The sequence below is a fragment of the Ictidomys tridecemlineatus genome, chromosome 6 (genome assembly GCF_052094955.1).
Source record: "Ictidomys tridecemlineatus isolate mIctTri1 chromosome 6, mIctTri1.hap1, whole genome shotgun sequence".
Classification (NCBI taxonomy): domain Eukaryota; kingdom Metazoa; phylum Chordata; class Mammalia; order Rodentia; family Sciuridae; genus Ictidomys; species Ictidomys tridecemlineatus.
Window position 1 is genome coordinate 50,319,863 of NC_135482.1, and position 19,863 is coordinate 50,339,725.

Consider the following 19,863-nt stretch of genomic DNA (forward strand, 5'->3'; position numbering starts at 1 on the left):
AAGTGGAAATAACCTATAGGACTATCAACTAAGCAGTGAATAAACTAAACATGAAATATCTATACAATGGAATATTATTTGGCTTCAAAAAAGGAATGAAATATTGATGTGCTACAACATGGATGAATCAAAAACCATGCTTAGTTGCAGGTGCAGTTGCTCCCACTTGTAATCCCAGCGGCTCAGGAGGCTGAGGTAGGAGGATTGTAAATTCAAAGCTAGTGTCAGCAACAGTGAGGTGCTAAGCAACTCAGTGAGACCCTGGCTTTAAATGAAAATATAAAATAGGACTGGGGATATTGCTCAGTGGTTGAGTGTCCATGAGTTCAATGCCTGGTACCAAAAACATGCTAAGTGAAAGACGCCAGTCACAAAGATCCCTTACTACAAGATTTCATTTATATGAAATGAACAGAATGGACAAATCTATCAAAATGCAAAGTAGATTAGCTAGGGCTGAGCAGATTGTGGGGACAGGGGAATGACTGTAAATGGGTATGAGGATTCTGGGTGCGTGTGTCATGAAAATATAAAATTGTTTGTGATGGTTGCATAAGTCAGTGAATATACTAAAAATTATTGAACTCTACACTTTAAAAGGATGAATTGTATAGCATGTGGTATATATATATATATATATATATATATATATATATATATATATATATATATATATATATATAAAGCTGTTAAAAATAATAACAAGTTGCTGCTCAGTTAGTCCTATAGACAATAGTTTACCAGTCTCTGTTGTAGACCCATTCATGCAAGATACCAGATGAACTCTCAGAGCTTATTGGTGGATTCAATTATTTAAACTTGAAAGATTCAGTTTAGGAAAGCTGGAAGATGTTTATAGTCAGGAAAGGTTTTGTTCTCAGGACTTATTGGTGAGGGGATCTGTATGTCTTATAGATGTGTGATATAAGCACTGACGAATTCCTACTTACTTGATGGCTTGTAATTAAAGCCAGGAGTTCAGCATACAAACGCAGACACACTCTGTGTTATGGTTTGTGAGATGCTCCCCAAAAGCTTATGTGTCAGAGAATGCAAATGCAAGAAGGTTCAGAGGAGAGATGACTGGATTGTGAGAGTCTTAACTCCCTGTCTCTTGTCACTCAATATGGCCTTGAAGTTGGATAACCCTGAGCCCTAATAAACCTGTTTTCTTTATAACTTATCCACTCTTTGTTTGCAACAGAAAATGAATTAATGCTACTCCATTTATGAAGGCTCTGCCCACATGACCAAATAACTTTTTGAAGGCACTACCTCCACACCATCACACTGGGTTTAGGTTTCAACATATTAATTTGTAGTGATTGAGGGCAAACATTTCATTCCATAGCAGCTAGTTAATTTAATCCTAAACTTCCCAGGTTTGAAAACAAGAAATTTCATCTCATTGTCCTCTTGGAGAGTTAACATGAGGAGTTGGTGACGAAATTTAATCTAAAATTTAGTCAGTCTTGGGCAAGACAATTTAGCCTCTGTACTGCACTTGGGGGCTTATGTATTCATTCCATAAATACTTATGTCATGCCTACTATGTGTCAGGACCTATTCCAGGTACTGGAGATACAGTAGTAAACAAGATATAATCCCCTGATCTCATGGAATTTTTGCTCTAATATAGTTAACTCTTCTTTTATCTGCTTTTTTCCATAATGAAATACTATATTATCATGAATTAGCCTTGAATCAGGCTCCTATGCTGCATTAATAGGTCACTGCACTTCTCCCTCTAGGCAGGATAGATCCAAACTCATCCCAAATTGATCAGTATAGTTCTGTCCACAGTATGGTTAAAAAACACTAATTTCTCTCCAACTCTAGTAATAGTCTGAGCCAATATCATTCTACACTAAGATTACAGCAATAATGTTTTCTTTAATGGTCTCTGAATTTTTGGTTTATCCCTAGTTATTAATCAACCTCATTATATATTTTCTTTACTTGCAACCTTTCAGTAGCTCTTCTAATTTTCTTGGGATTAAATCCAAAATACTGAATGGCTTTTGGTTGCACTGCTTATATTGTTCTGTGTACCTTACCTCAAATCACTGTACCTTTGGCTTACCTACATTGTTCCTTCCACCAGTCTTTCCTCTTTACTTTGAACATGCCAAGTCCCTTCACAACTCATCTTTATACATTGCTGTGACCCTCTTCCTGGAGGAATACTGCCACTTTCACTGGGTTTATTTCCATTCACATCCACAAGATGAAACTTAAATGTCACTTTCTCAATAAGGCTACCTCTGATTCTACCCTATTATACAAACTAAGTTACTATATGGCTATTTATGCTATTATTTAATGAATATCACTTCCTTTTGACTATGAGTTCCATAAAGCAGGGCCTTGTGTTATTTGTTTACTACTGTACCTCTTTAAGTAGACCACAAGCTGGCTAAGTGTAGATGCTCAATAGTTATTATTAATGAGAAATATGTTCTAAAAAAAACTCAATTAGAGGGCTGGGGATGTGGCTCAAGCGGTAGCACGCTTGCCTGGCATGCGTGAGGCCCGGGTTCGATCCTCAGCACCACATACCAACAAAGATGTTGTGTCCGCCGAGAACTAAAAAATAAAATATTAAAAATTCTCTCTCTCTCTCCCTCCTCTCTCTCTCTCTCTTTAAAAAAAAAACTCAATTAGAATATGACTAGAAATTACCTTAAAAAGTAAGAAAATATTTTATGGCTAAGTATTATGATACAGTAATTAGAATAAAAAGATGAAAAATTAGGGATATGATTAGACAGAGTGGTGCAGAGAGTGACAAAGACACGGGAAAGAAATTGGCAGAATCACAGCTATTTTGCAAAAGGAGGAGATGGGGAAAAGAATTATATTTATTATAATAGTGATGTCTTGACTGGAAGAGCATTTACTTTAGAAATAAAGTTTTCAGGATACTTGGAAAGTTGAAACCCAGGGCTATTAATCATACATGAGCCAGAGTAGAGTTCCAAATTTTGTTAAGAACAATTTTGTTTCATCTCTTTTGCCTTGAGTCTTTAGAATATTCCCAGTGACATATTACAAACCTTCTTCAAGAAACTAGACATTTCAGGAAATAAAGCATATAGAAATTTCTTTGCTTTCATGAGTGAAGCTTCTCAGTAATTCACTTTCAGGCTCAATTCTAGGATAATTTGTTTCATCTCTTCTCTTTATGCTGCTCAGCTGGTGATAGCCAATTTAAAAAAAGGAAAAGGATGTTTGGTTTTATCATTAAGTGTCAGGAAGAGGACATTTCTAGACAGAATTTTTTAATCATGAAGAAAACAAGGCCCCAAGGGCCCAAGCAGACCTTTACCTCCTATGTAAATAGATGAATGAATGAAAATACCACCTTTTAGTAAAGCAGACAAGAACGATAAGGGCGAACAAATGTTCAGAGGAATTAGAAATTTAATGATATGTCCATGCTTTATAAAATACATTCAAAAGATCTCTGAAGTGCACATGTGAATTTTAATGATGTTACTAGAAAAAAAATCCATAATCATTTAAAGCATAAAGGGAGTCCTAATGAATGGTTCAATCTTCTACAGAATTAACTGGAAAGAAAATGTTGACAAAGGTTTATTTCCAATACAGTTCTGAAGTTTAAATAATGGCTGTAAATAAGAATAACATTCATATTTTTAAAAAAGATGAAAATAAGTGTTATTTGCTAGGGTTCAATAGTATAGTACTAGCAAAACAAATTGTTATAATTACTCCAATAGCTAATTACAGAGCTCTGTGTTAGGCACTTCAAAAATTGATAAGACCCAGTGACTATCTTCAAGAAATTTCCAACTTCTGCTGCTCCTGGAGCTGCTTGTGTGCTCCTTCAGTGAGGCTCTGGTACCTCTTGTGAAGCGGCAACTGAGGAGACTCTGGTGCTCACCATGGCCAAAGAAAAGCCCAAGGAAGGAGCCAGGACTGAGAACAATGATTATATTAACTTGAAGGTGGCAGGGCAGGCTGGTTCTGTGGAGCAGTTTAAGATTAAGAGGCATAGTAAAGTAATGGAAGCATACTGTGAATGACAGGATTTGTGGATGAGGCAGGTAAGATTCCCATTTGACGGGCAGCCAATTAATGAAATAGACACACCTGCACAGTTGGAAATGAAGGATGAAGAGACAATTGATGTGTTCCAACAGCAGACAGGAGGTGTCTACTAAAAAGGGAATTTACTACTTTACTCCAGAACTCTGTTTTTACAGACCAAGAATACATTCTCAATTAGAAAACTGCAATTTGGTTCCACCACATCCTGACTACAGTATAGTTTTCTCTTTCATTTTCCCCTTCCCCATTCCTTTATTGTACAAAAAGTAACTGGTGTATGTGCACAAGCATATTGCATTTTATTTTATTTATTTTTTATGTGGTGCTGAGGAGTGGACCCAGGGCCTTGCACGTGCGAGGCAAGCGCTCTACCCCGGAGCCACAACCCCAGCCTGCCCCTCTCCCCATATTGCATAAAAAAAAAAAACAAAAAAACTAAATGACCAATAATATATTTTGATTGACATCGGATAGAGATGGAATGGGAAAATATACTGGTTCTGTGAAAATATCCCCTTTCTCCATTAGTGGCGTGCTCATTCAGCCTTATCTTTATATTCCAGTGAGTTATTTTGCTCTCACTGTTTAAATATAAAACGAAAAAACCTGAACAACATAAAAATCCTTGCATACCTTGTTCACTTGAAGAATTTTAATGTTTTTCATTTATCATTGTAAAACCGTGGACAATTTTGTAACTTTTTGTATGTTGCTATTACATGTAGCACAATCTGTCTTTAAGTAGGGGTAAAGTATTCTTTAAAAATAAGATTCCTACATAGTTTTCCCTTCAAGTCAAGCATCTTGTTATTTAAATAAACTTCTTATTTAAAATGAAAAAAAAAAGTTGTTTCCAGTGTAGCAAGATGAGTAAGCTAACCACAGAATATAACTATAGTCATCAGGGATTTCATAACAAATGACCAGAAGATTGCAAGTTTCATGGGAAATAGGTTAAACTTCATTCAGGCAACCAGTAACATTTTCATGGAGGAGGTTAACACTGGAGATGAGGCTTAAAAATTAGTAACACATTCAGTCTAAGTGGTATGCAACTGCAAAGGTACAGAAGCAGAAAAGGAGACATTTTTAGGACATTCAAGTTATTTTGACAGAGTATAAATTACACATGGGGAAAAAAAGTAAAAAGCACTGAGTGCCAGAACTGCAAGTTCTTATTCAGTCTGTAATCAGACTTTTACAACTAGAGACCTACATATTCTTTTGATAAAATGAAATTGTACTATTTGTTTATTCCCCAACTTCACATTAAATTGAACTAATTGGTGGTGAAGGTGAGGCCATGTAAAGAGAACTACTTTCCCCCTGTCTCAGAGGGGTTCAAAAGTAATTTTGAAGAACACATTTGCAACCAGTTTTTCTTTCAAATAACATTCTAGTTTCAAGGAACTAGGTCAAATTCCTTAGCAGGTTTGCAAGGATTTAACCTGTCCCTTTCTAGGAAAAGTAGCTTCTCCAACTTGTTCTGCAAGAGGCTGATCTGGTTTAGTTTGTCTCAGTGAGGGTGATAATATGCTGATGATATTGGCCCAGTGGCTGATCGACTAGAGTGGCCAAATTTGGTCTTTAGCAACGGAAACTACTGCTAAAGAATTCCAAGGCCAAATTCTTGCAGCTGTTTTCAAACTTGAACATGACGAGAATATCAATCTATAAGCTGGTGTGGCACATCCTGAGGGTCTGCTGAAACTACAGGAACCCAGATCTCAAAATAGCAAATAAAGGTACTATTAAAATAAAAAGGGTGTATCTACATTTAAGCTCTTTTAAAAAGAAATGTGAAACAAAATACTAAAAATAGATATGGAAGTAACTAAAATTCAGAACAATTATATACCTGACAATTAAAAATGAAATGTAAGAACACACTAGGGAAAAGGCTATATAAGAGATGATCATTAACTCAAGGAGGTATAATAAGGAGGCTTCCCAAGCTGAGTGCTAACTGAATATAAGGAGGAGGTGGGGGCTTAAAAAGCTTTCTCAATTTGAAGTCCTAGTAGTGGAACTCCTTGTTCTCAAGGTTTTAACTCAGGCCTGATATTAAGCACTTCAGGAACTGCTGCCAAACTTGTCACTAGAAGTCCTCACACAAAATTCTGGGCCTTGAATGGCCTGATGACTGTGAATTTACTTACTATTCTACTTACCTAATCATACAGTATTTCCAAATACCTAATTGCTGTCCTTTTAACCCCCCAACATGAGATCCATGTTGGGCCAGTCAGGAAAATGATTCGATTTGATTCCCCAGACAAATGTAGAGGTGATTTTTAAAAAGCAAATTGCTGCCCAGGTAGCTTGGAAAGGAAGACATAACAGAAATACTATTCATTTAATTCAGTTAGTAAATACATATATTTGAATGTTCAATATATTCTTAGTACCATGTTGATGGTATAAGGAGGAGAAATGCCAGGGTCTAACAGTTAAAGGTAAAGGATCAACACAATTTAATAAAGGTATAGACAGTACACAATTAGCTGTTAATCTTCTTCGTATGCTCTGTGCTAAAAAGGCTCCCTTATCAAATTGCCTTGCTACCATGGTGACAGTTACTAAGAAATGCACAGATGCACATATGAACAGGTTAGAGGTGTTTTTTTTTTTTTTAAATATGTAGAGTTTTTCCAAATGAATGGTTCTCTTGTTTGTCTATTTTGTGCTCCTGGGAATCAAACGTGGCACCTCACACATGACAGGCAAGCACTCTACTATTGAGCTACATCTCAGCCCAAATGAATGGTTCTTAATATCGGTTTCCAATTTCCTTTATGAGTTCTCTATATTCAACTTCTTCAGGAAAACTGGACCAACAACATATGGACAGCCCCCACCCCATGCTAACCCTACACAGTTTGGGGCTTTTGCTGTAGGGCTCTAACATTTCATGTTAATTTAGAAAAACTGTCAAAAATTTTGTGAATCTCTGACTGTTCTATGATGTGAAGCAGAGAATTGGTTCCCTATAGAAAATTCTTTGCAGTATCTTCATTGTCCAAAGGCAAAGACCCTTTTACCTGTACTCACGTAAATCATTTCCAAAAATAAAACATTTCTGCATTCAGTTATAGAACTATATTCTTGGGCAGTTACCACAGCTCTGCTTTAAGGATAAAAATCTATCTATAACTCAAAGGTTTCCAAAAGTGCTCATTTGAATTATATTTGAATGTTGTCCCCAAAGGAAGTCAACATGACAATAAGCACGGTTTTTTATGAGGATGGTATTTCCCTGAAGATCTCAGCCTACATCCATATAACTACATATATACATCTATCATGAGAATGTTATATATTATACAGAGCAGTGGAAAAGGAATCATGGAAGATGTAAGAAAACTATAAAACAAAATCAAGATCCTATAGAAGCTAATAATTTCAAGGGTGAGTAAAGTATCCTTACATAGAAGTAGTAATTATACAAAATATTTGAAAAACAAAGTAGGATTAATTCACAGAGTTCTGAAATTTTTGGAACTAAAATTACTTTAAGGATCATTCTCTGTTTTGTCAAAGAGAAAAGTATAGCCCAATAGGGTCAGTAGTTTATCTGAGATCACAAAATAAATTAGTGGCAGAGCCAGGAAGAGATCCCCAATATCAAGAGCTATGTCTACCTCACTATATATTTCAATTACCAAGGATATACATTGCTTCAGAAAATACACATAAAATTTCTAGCACAATGTCTGGAACCATTCATCATGATCACAATCATCATCATCATCACAGTGGTGAAGAGTACAAATTTGTATTAGCCAGAACTTGATGTGAGTCCAGTTTTGTCATTTACTCTGTAATTGTAAATAAACTACTTACCTTCTCTAAGACCTTGTTCCTTCAAATGGGAATAAAAATATAATCTATTTATGCAGTATGTGTATTAAATGAAATTTTAATTTAGTACACTTCTTGTTGAAACTTTCAAACATTAGCTCTTCCATAGCATTTATTAACTTAAATAGGTATAGAGTCAAAGACACACATACATAGAGTACTGACAGAACTTCTCTTTATCCTGCCAAAAAAGAAGCCAGTTAACATTTACTAAACTTTCACTAGATACAGATATCAGTATCCAATTGTATAAAACAAAGAACACAGGGAAGAAAAATTATTTGAGGTGTTATAATACAGGAACTATTTATCATTCTCAACAAGTACAACCAATCACCTAGTGAGGTAAACAAAAAGTTGTCCTCTGCCTACCTCTGATGTCCCATCTAATTATTTTTAAAAAATAATTTTAATTTATGATTATAAAAAGCTACAAAAATTTGTCATCCAAATCACATTTAAGTGTATGGTTGTAAGGCATATTCCTATGTTTAAAAAAACATAAGCAGAATTTTTTTAATCTTATAAAACTGAAAACTCTAAGCCCCTAGCAATGATAAATCTGAGTTTCTGTTTTAAAAGCGCCAGTTCAGTGTAGGAAACCAGCAATTATGATATGGAATGATAGACACATAATAAAGCTAGTGCTATAAAAGTTCACAACAGGGCATCCAAAAGGGAGTGTAAGAGAAGGCTTCTCAAATGAAAGGATATGGAGTTGGCCAAAGATGAGACCTGAAAAGAGCCTAAAGCCACAAACCAGTTGTAGTGGTTCTTATAAACTAACTGGCTCTCAGCATCCATGCCAATCTTCAGTGTTTTTTCTTTCTTTCTTTTTCTTTTTTTTTTTTTGGTACTGCAGATTGAACCCCGGGGTGCCTTAGCACTGAGCCACATGTCCAACCCCCTTTTAAATTTTTTTTATCTTGAGAAAGGGTCTTGCTAAGTTGCCTAGGGCCTCACTAAGTTGCTGAGGTTGGCCTCAAACCTCCAATCCTTTTGCCTCAGTCTCCCTAGTTGCTGAGATTACAGGCCAGTGTTCTTTCTTACACTGCAGAGGCATCAAGAGGGGAAAGCCACATTTCCTTCATCTAGAGTTCTGCTTCTGCCAATTAGATGCACTTGGAAGGTGAATCCCAGGCCGCAGCCATCTGTTTTGTTTTTGATGGCAAACTTAATTATGGACACACTGGGCTTTTCTGTAGTAGTATGTCAGTGTCTAACAACTAACTCTGTGGGTGCTGAGAGATCATTGTAGGGCAGCAGTGATTTCCTTATTTAACTTGGATCACTGCTACAGGGGTATGTCCTTGAACTCAACAGTCCAGTAGATACCCCTGATTCCCTGCCATTCTAATTACTGTAGAGGTAGCAGCTCCCCAACTAGACCATCCAGCAGTCTTAGGAATCATTTCTGGAGGCCTGAAAAATGACCATTCCTTTAAACTTTCCAATAATTTTGTAAACTCCTGATTTCTTGTATCAAATCTTTTTGCTGAAAGTGGTTTGAGTATTTCCTATTTCTCGCACCTAATACACTAACAATAAAAAGATGCAAAAAGTGTTATAAATAACATAGTCTTCAGGGGTCAGAAAACTAGAAAACTTTGTTTTACAAAGACATATCCACTTTTACAAAACATATCTGCAGAATTTTTTGAATCTTGCAAAACTGAAAACACTAAGCCCATTAAACAAATCCCCATTTCTCCTCGCTCCAGCCCCTGGCAACCACTATTCAACTCTGTACCAAATAATTTGACTACTGAAGATACCTCATATAAGTAATATATAATTTGCCTTTTTGTGACTGGCTTAATTTAGTATTATGACAAGATTCACACATCTGTAGCATATGACAGAATTTCCTTCCTTTTAAAGGCTGAACAGAATATGATTATACATATATACCACTTTATTCATTCCTTTTTAAAATACCTTTATTTTACTTATTTATTTTTATGTGGGGCTGAGGATTGCACCCAGGGCTAGGCGATTGCTCTACTGCTAAGCCACAACCCCAGCCCCTCATTATTCCTTGATAGGACAAGTGGGTTGCTTCTGACTCGAGTATTGTGGATATCAGTTTTATGAACACAGGTGTGCCAAGTACCTCTTTAAGGTCTCACTTTCAATTCTTTTGGCTATATACCCAGAAGTGGAATTGCTGGATCATATGGTAGTTCTATTATTAACTGCTTGAAGAATCTCTGTATTGTTTTCCACAGTGGCTGCACCAATTTATAGTGCACAAAGATTACAATTTTTCCACATCTTTGCCAACACTTATGGTTTTTTAATAGTAGTTATTTTAATAGATGTGAGGAAGTATCTCATTGTAGTTTTGATCTCCATTTCCCAAGTGATTAGTGATGTTGAACATCTTTTCATATTCTTGTTCACGTGTATATCTTCTCTGGAGATATATCCATTCAAGTCCTTTGTCCATTTTTTTGGTGGGGGGATTCAGGTTATTTTTTGTTGAATTGATGATTTCCTAATATATTTTGGTATTAATCATTTACCGGATTTGCAAATATTTTCTCACATTCTGTAGGTTGCGTTTCCCTCCCTCCTTTCTTTTTGTGGTGCTGGGAATCAAATCCATGGTCTCATGCATTCTAACCACTGAGCTATACTCCGGGGCTTTTTCACTCTACCAACTGTGCTAGTCAAGTTTTAATCTGTGCTCATGAGTGAAAGTCTAGTTTGGAGCAACTTACTTACAGTCTGGCCAGGTCTGTTGTAGCTGTCTTCTGTCCTAAAGACATCAGTGGGAATGAGCCAGCAGCACCTCTATCTTGGATATTCAAGTATAGACACTTTGATTTCATATAATATCTGAAAGCACCCCATGCCTTTCCTTTGGATCAGAACCAGCCAATTTAACACTTTTGGGACTGCAGAATTAGCAGCAACTTCAAAGCTGGGTGAATAAGTGGGGGGTATGGAGGTGGATTCATTAGATTCAGGTTTTGCATCGTGAAATTCCTGCTAGTAACCTCAAATCAAACATAATTCAGTATCTGTTTTTCAATTTGACACTGCTCCTTTTTAATTAAAATGGTTGTTCTGTTCAGATTCTTTGATTCTCTATATTTATCTAAAATAACCCAAAACATCCCAAACCTGAGACCTTATTGATTCCCAGGCAAATATATAGGGAGTTCACTCATGATTTAGTTTAGAATGCAACCCAGTTTGAACAATACTTGTTTCAAAACACACACACACCTTGTTGATTATATCACAGTAGATATGAACATGCTAAGTTGTATATTTGCTAAAATACTATTTGAAGAGAAAAGTTCTGTTTTACAAAAGGTTTATTTCCTCTTTCAATCACTACGACTTTTTGGAAGTACAAAATTGGAGAAGCTAAGTAGGTTGACTTAAGTACTGAAGAGAAAAAAAATCAGAAAAAATATTTACATAAAAAAGATTGATTAGCTAGCTGGGCACAGTGGCACATGCTTGTAACATCAGTGACTTGGGAGGCTGAGGCAGGAAGATAACAAGTTCAAGGCCAGACTCAGCAACTTAGCCAGACCCTATCTCAAAAAAAGAGGGGAGGGGGCCTTGGGATGTAACTCAGTGGCAAAGCATCTCAATATTCAATCCTCAGTACCAAACAAACAACAAATAAAACCAAAAAATGATCGATTGCCTCACTATCCAGAATATTATTCCTCTCCAGATCGAATCTGTCCAACATAGCCTATGGAAATAGAAAATTTTAGGAAGACTATGTGCCCTATTTTTCTGACCCCATAGCCAGGAAAAAAAAAAATACAAAGGTTAAGGACAGAGCTGCATAAAATCAAGAAGAAATGCTGGAAATGTGCAATCCTAATGCTTTCCCTCTCTGACCTTTATGTTAAGTGTTGCTATTCAAGTATTTATGTACACTGATGCTCACTGCTGAATTACTTCTATAAATTAACGTTAGGAATAGTGAAATTTAAGTTTCAAATAACATAAAATCTAAACAAAGTAGGCTAAAAACCACTTATTTATTCTCATCATAACAAAAAATCCAGAGGTAGGCAGTTGCTGGCATTGGTTTAAATGTTCAAGGATCCTGTCAAGGCCAACTATCTAATCTTGATTTTTCTCTCATGGTCAAAAGATGGGTATTACAACTCCAGACATTACACCTCTTAACAAGGAAAAAAAATAGATAAGAGATGATACCAGCTTTGGCTGTCCCTTTTTATATAGAAGGCAAATGGCTTCCTGGAACTTCCCACTCAAGCCTCAGAGAACTTCAGCTTACCTCTTAGTAGAAGATTAGGAAGGGTATGAAAACTAAATACTGGAGTATATTTCATTTTCTATTCCAGAGGCAGGCAAGTGGGAAGAAGAATGGGAATGGTGTTTGTCTGCCAAGTTTCAGGATCTGCCACAGTGTAAACCAGGATATTTCAAAACACCCAATAATACAAGATTGACTTAATATGATGTGCCATATAAATGGCTGTTGAAAATTTCACTGTAGATACTTAGAACTTACCTGCAAAGTTATTTATAAAGTATTCTCTTTTTTTTTTAAAGAGAGAGTGAGAGAAGAGAGAGAGAGAGAGAGAGAGAGAGAGAGAGAGAGAGAGAGAGAGAGAGAATTTTTAATATTTATTTTTTAGTTCTCGGCAGACACAACATCTTTGTTTGTATGTGGTGCTGAGGATCGAACCCGGGCCGCACGCATGCCAGGCCAGCGCGCTACCGCTTGAGCCACATCCCCAGCCCATAAAGTATTCTCAACTAAAAATTAACTCACAAAACAATACATAAAGAAGAAAATTTCCCATTTGTGGTTTAGAGTAAAAGAAATCTAGATTTTAAAATTTAAAATACATATATGCAAAAAGGTAAAATTGGAACTTATATCCCCAAAGTGTTGACTTTGTTTGGGATCAGCAAACAGATTGTGAGGCAGAGATTTGCACACAGGTGATTTACTGGAGAATGCATTCAAGAACAGCACCTGCAAGAAAAGCAAAATTTTGGGCAGAGAGAGAAGGGTGAATTGCAGGGCAGTTGCCAGAGAGGTTTCAAAATATGCCCTAGCACCAGGATGTTTTATATAGTCTCATTTGAGGAACTAAACCTTTGTACCTCCAAAAATGACTAGACATTGGATTTGGGCTTTCCCCAGGGAAAGAATATAACCTTAGGTGAGGTAGTTTCCTTCACAGAAGGCAATTTTGGAGAAGAATTCAACTGTGAGCCATCAACAGCTAACATTCCTGGCAGTTGTATATTGGGATCTATGGAGCACACCATAGCATCTACCTAGAAATGTCAATAATGATAAGGGTGTTTTAATAATGATTAAGGGTGTTTTGTTGTTGTTGTTTTCCAAATTTGTTATAACACAGAATTATCTTAAGAATTAAGTGAGTTGATTCATATGAAGCACTTGGAACAATTCATAGAATTTATAATGTACTAAATATATTAATCTATAATTATTTTTTATTAAAAAAATTTTTTTTGAACCAGGTGTGCTGGTACACATCTGTAATCCCAGTGGCTTGGGAGGCTGAGACAGGAGAATTTCCAGTTCAAAGCCAGCCTCAGCAATGGCAAGGCTCTAAGCAACTCAGTGGGACCCTGTCTTTAAATAAAATACAAAATAGGGCTGGGGAGTTGCTCAGTGGTTGAGTGCCCCTGAGTTCAATCCCTGGTAACAACAACAACAACAACAAAAAATTTGGTGGTACCAGGGACAGAACCCAGAGTTTTATGCATGCTAGGCAAGCATTACACCACTGAGCTATATCCCCAGCCCTACTTTGTATTTAGATTTACAAATACAAAATAAATATATTTTAAATTTATTGAGTACTTAATATATTTATATATTTATATCCACACATACATGATTTATAAAGAAAACATACATGTAGATACTGTCAAGAATAATGATACTGTCAAGAATAATGATAGTATGATAGAATTCAAAATAATAATACACAGACTTTATTGTTCATTTTGGTTTGTCTTATCTGACCTGTGAAATTCTTTCTTATAACTTTGTTTTTTCCATCCTGTCCTTAAGAATGTTTTATGATGAAGGAAATTTTTATATCTGTGCTGTCCAATATTGAACATCTATAACCACATTTACCTTGACTCATAGAAAGATTAGTGATATGTAAAACATTTGGCACATAGTAAGTGCTAAAGCAGTGACAGTTTTATTACTATAAGTATTATGTTCAGAAAATAAATTAGGAAAAGAGAAGAGAGCCCAAATAATATAATATTTCAGTAGCAATTAAGTGTCATAATAATTACGTTGTAAAATCATTTTTTATATACACTACTTTGTGTATAATGACCACAAATAAAACTTGGTCCATTATTTCTCAAATGAATGATAGAATAAACACCTTTCCTTGTTCTTAATATCTCTTTGCCCCTAATATGGACCGCTGTTAACTAAAATGATTTTGTCACTGGTATTGTCACTATGGATATTTTCAAAGACCTGTAAAAAAACAATCATCAAATCAATGGCATTGAGCAGAACCACCAGAACCAGTTAGACTTAACAGAAGAGATTTTAGTTAAAACTATGAAAATTCTATTTTATTCTACACTTGTGGGAGACCAACCTTGCATGTGACTGAGTAACACTCCCCGGCTGGGTGCTGAGGCTCTCAGTCACAGAAATGTGGCAGAGCTTTCCCCACCCTTCTTGGGTTCAAGGGATGGTGTCTCATGCATGGATGTGTCTTGCTACAGCCCCATGGGTGAAGCTATGCTCACCTCGTCCTTTGTAATATAACCCCTTGTCCTGTTTAGGGTAGAATCTTCCATGGAAGTGCCTTGTGTGTGTCCTCTTCTCTTACTGTGCCCTTGGGTGTAGCCTATCCAGATGTCAGTCAACCTGCTGACAGTGGACATAGACTCAGCCCCCTAAAACCTGACCCCATGCCTCATTTGAATAGCTTCTCCTCAATAAAAGGGGTCAGAGCGTGAACTCTCTCTCTCTCTTCCTGCGTACTCTTAAGGTCAGAGAAGCCATCACTGTGACCCCTAAAGAAAAAGATATTTGTGTCTCTTGTGTGGTTATTTTGTGCAGCCCAGTTATCCCAGTTTATCTGGAGTGACCCCTGAGCCTTTTAGTTGCGAGAACAAAAACCTGGCATACACTATATCATTTTATTTTATTTTTTGGTGCTGAGTTTGAACCCAAGAGTGCTTTACTACGGAGTTATATTCCAAGTCCTTTTTATTTTTTGAGAAAAGATCTTGCTAAGTTGCTGAGTCTGGACTTGAATTTGGGATTCTCCTGCTTCAGCCTCCCCAGACACTTGTGATTACAGGGACAAACCACCATGCCCAGCAAGAAACAACATTTAAAAATGCCACTGAAGGGCTCAGCAGTAGAATGCTCGCCTAGCACGTGCAAGGCCCTGGGTTCTATCCTCAGCACCACATAAAAAAATAAATAAAATAAAGGTATTGTGTCCAACTATAACTAAATGATAAATATTTAAAAAATCCCACTGAGTACATCGTGTACAATCAGAGAAATGAAAAATTGTGTGCAATTGTGTATGATGAATCAAAATGCATTCTGCTGTCAATATATACCTAATTAAAATAAATAAATTTAAAAAATACCATTGAAGGAGAAATTAAAGTTTTCTATCCTTAGCTATTTTTAAGATGATAGATAATTCTCTGTGTTGGAAATTTTATCATCTGCAGTAGCCAGTCTTTGGGACAGCCTCCAATGATCCTGGCTTCTTAGCATTCATGACCTTCAACTGTCTCCTGTTTAAATTCAGTTAAGCCTGGCCCCAAATATAGGAGAGAGGATATGCGAATTCCAAGGCCAAGTCATAAAAGGCAGTGAAGCTTCTACTTCTGTCTTCTATATTAATCACTTACTCCAGGATAAGCCAGTTGCCATGCTGTGAAGACACTCAAGCAGCCCTGTGGAGAAGCCCATGTGGCCAACAGTCTGTGCCAACTCACCAAATGTGAGAGTTAGTCACCTTGGAATTAGCTTCTCTAGGGCCTTCAAATGACTACCAACATCTAATTGCAACCTTTTAAGAGAGACAGAACTGCCTGAGGCTCTCATGAATTCCTGACTCAGTGAAACTGTGGGAAATAGTAAATCATTTTTATTGTCTTAAGTCACTAAGTTTTGGTGGTTACTTTTAATATGACAATAGATACCTAACACATCATCAATAACAAATATTTACTGCTGCTATGCAAAATATCAAAATAACCTCTTTCATTATAATGTTAATGTTTTAACAGCTTGATGTATCATTAACTCTATCTCTTTTATTATAATATTCTCACAAAACATAAATAATCAGCCGAATATTTAATGAACATCCATTAAATACAAGATATTATTCTAATTCCTAGAAACATATGGCCTCCTAAGACTGAATCATGAAGAAATAGAAACTATGAACATACCAGGAGTGAATAAAGAGGTTGAAATAGTAATCAAAAACTTCCCAGCAAAGAATGATCCCAGGACCAAGTGGTTTTACAAGTGAATTCTACCCAGCATTTAAAGAATAATACAAATCCTTCTCAAACCCTTCTAAAAAACAAAAGAGGAGGGAATACTTTCAAACTTACATTATGAGGTACAACAAAGTAAGACAAGAATACTATAAAAAAAGAAAATTACAAACCAATATCCTTAATGAATATAGATGCAACAGTTTTTAACAAAATACTAGCAAAGCTAGTTCAACACCACATTAAAAGGATCATACACCATGATCAAGTGGGATCCCTGAAATAAATATACACAAATTATGTTATATAGCACTGATAGAACTAAGGATAAAAATCATACAACCAATTCAATCGATGTGGAAAAAGTATTTGACAAAGTTCAATATCCTTTCATGATTAAAAAAATTCTAAATAAATTAGGTATGGAAGGAATGTACCAGAGCAATTAGGCAAGAAAAAGAAACAATAATCAAGCCAGAGAGGAAGAATTTAAATTGTCTATAAAAATGACACATATAATGAAAACCCTGGCTCACCAAGAAACTGTTAGAACTAATTAATTCAGGAAAACTGCAAGATTCAAAATCAACATACAAAAATTGGTTGTGATTGTATACACTAATAACACAGTATCTGAATAAGAAATTAAGAAAACTGTCTCATTTATAATACCATCAAAAATAAAAATAAAATACTTAGGAAAAAATTTCCCTAAGAGGGTGAAAGATCTGTAAACTAAAAACTATGACACGGATAAAAAAAATTGAATAAAACACAAATAAATGGAAAGATTTTCCATGTTTGTGGATTGCAAGAATGAATAGTTAAAACACATATACTACGTAAAGCAATTTCCAGATTGATTGTAAGCACCATCAAAATTGTAATAGCACTTTTCCACAGAAATGGAAAAACAATCCTAAATTTTGTATGGAACCACAAAATACCTGAAATCAAACCAAACCAAAGCAATCTTGAGAAAGAAGAACAAAGGTAGAGTCAATGTACTTCTTGATTTCAAATTATACTAAAAAGCTATATTAATCAAAATAGTATGGTGGGAGATACTGAGGAATGAAATTGACTAAATTATGTTGTATGAATGTACAAATATCTAACAACAAATCCCACTGTTATGTGTAATTATAACACACCAATAAAAAATTTTAAAAAATAGTATAGTACTGTCAAAAAGCACATATATGGACCAATGAAACAGAATAAAGAGCCTCAAAATAAACCCCCAAATACAGGTTATTCTTTGCCAAGGGCACAAAAATATACAATGGGGAAGAGGAAATCTCTTCAATAAATGAATAATATTTTAAAAACTGGATATCTACATCAAAGGAGTGAAAATATACCCTTATATAACACAAAAAAAATTAACTTGAAATGTGTTAAAAACTTATTAAGACCTGAAATCATTAAACTCATAGAAAATAACACAGGGAAAAAGCTCCTTTACTTTGGTCTTGCCAACAATTTTTCTGAATATGAAACCAAAAGCACAGGCAACAAAGGCAAGAATAAATTGGTGAGGATATATGAAACTCAGGAAAGCAAGAAAAATAAATAATAATCAAGTTAGAAAGGAAGAATTGTATAGCAAAGGAACCAATCAACAAAATGAAAATGCAACCCCCAGCATGGGAGAAAATATTTGCAAGCCACATTATCTGATAAGGGGTTAATATCCAAAACATATAAGGAATTTATAGAACTTAATAGCAAAAATATAAATAACCTAATTAAAAAATGAGCAAAGGACCTAAGCAGACATTTCTCAAAAAAAACATACAAAGGAACAACATATATATGAAAACACACTAAACATTACTGATCATCAGAAAAGTACAAATCAAAATCTGAGCTATCACCCCACATCTGTCGGACTGAGTACTATCAAAAACATAAGACATAATAAGTGTTGAGGGTATGGAGAAAAAGGAACTCTTGTGTACTGTTGGTGGGAGTGAACAGGAATGATAGAAAACTGAATGGCGGTTCCTCAAAAATGTTAAAAGTGAAAAGACAAGGTGGTGGTGTACACCTATAATCCCAGCTACTAGGGAGGCTAAGGCAGTAAGATCAAAAGTTTAAAGCCTGGGCAACTCAATAGTGAGAACCTGTCTCAAAAAACCAACCAAACAACCAATTGAACAAACAAACAAGAACCACAAAGAGCTGGAGATATAGTTCTGTGGAAAAGTACTTGCCTCGCATGTGCAAGGCCCTGAGTTTAATCCTCAGTACTACAAAAATAAATAAAAGGGAAAAAAAATACCAAAATAGAATTGTCATTTGACCCAGCAATCCCAAAGGAAATACAATCAGTATCTTGAAAAGATATCCACACTCACATTGTTGTAGCCTTATTCACAACATTTAAGATATGGAAATGAAGTGTATAGACATGGATGAACAGAGAAAGAAAATGTGATATACACACATACAGACACACAAAATTGGATACTATTCAGCCAGACAAAAGAGGAAATCTTACATTTGTGACAAGGATGCACCTAAAGGATATTATGCTACATGAAATAAGCCAGATACAGAAAGAAAAGTATGTGTGATCTCATTTGTGTGGAATCTAAAAAACCTAAACTCAGAAGTAGGGAGTAGAATGAATGCCAGAGTTGGAGGGTAGGGGAAAATGGGAAGATCTTGATCAAAGGGCACTAACTTTCATTTATAAGATGAATAAATTCTAGTGATCATGATTCATTTAATGAATAAATTCATTGATATGAATCATGTCATCTATAGTTAATACTGTATTGTCAGTTAATACTATATCGTATAATCACTTGAAATTTGCTAAGAATATTGATTTTAAGTATTCTCACCACACATACACACACCTACAAAACTATGTGAGTTGAATGGATGTGTTAATTCACTACATATATTATATGTTACATATGCATATATGTACATATACATACACATAAAGAAAGGTAGACTGCTCTGTTGAACGAGAGGTCTGATGTTGATAATAAAAAAATAACAAAAATGATAGGTATTACTGATATTTGTTAAGCATCTACTTTGCTTTACTTTCAGATACTCACATACATTCTCATTTATTGATATGCACTGCCAAATGTTTTCCAGAAAGTTTGTGCCAAATTATACTCACATCTGTAGTATAAAATAAGAACAGAATCACTGCATGCTTATCACTGTAAAATGTTTCTTTTGATAATCTGATAGACAAAAATAGAATATAGTAGTTTAGTCTGCATTTCTTTGATTACTAGTGATGTTGAGCATTTAAAAAATAATTTTAAGATTTTAAATTACCTTTAGAGACTTGTATATCCATGTCCTTTTATTCTTACTGATTAGAAAGTAAGCAATCCCACTTCTGGGTATATATTCAAAGGAAATAAAATCAATTTTATTTCTTCTAAA

The 19,863-nt window shown here is 35.3% G+C and overlaps 1 long non-coding RNA gene and 1 pseudogene across 1 annotated transcript in view; one reads left to right on the top strand and one right to left on the bottom strand.

Moving 5' to 3' along the window:
• The window catches only part of LOC120888283 (uncharacterized), a 112,044-nt gene that overhangs the window by 89,590 nt on the left and 2,591 nt on the right, over nt 1-19,863 (bottom strand). The gene's annotated exons all lie outside the window — the stretch shown is intronic.
• LOC101972868 (small ubiquitin-related modifier 2 pseudogene) lies at nt 3,909-4,278 on the top strand (annotated as a pseudogene).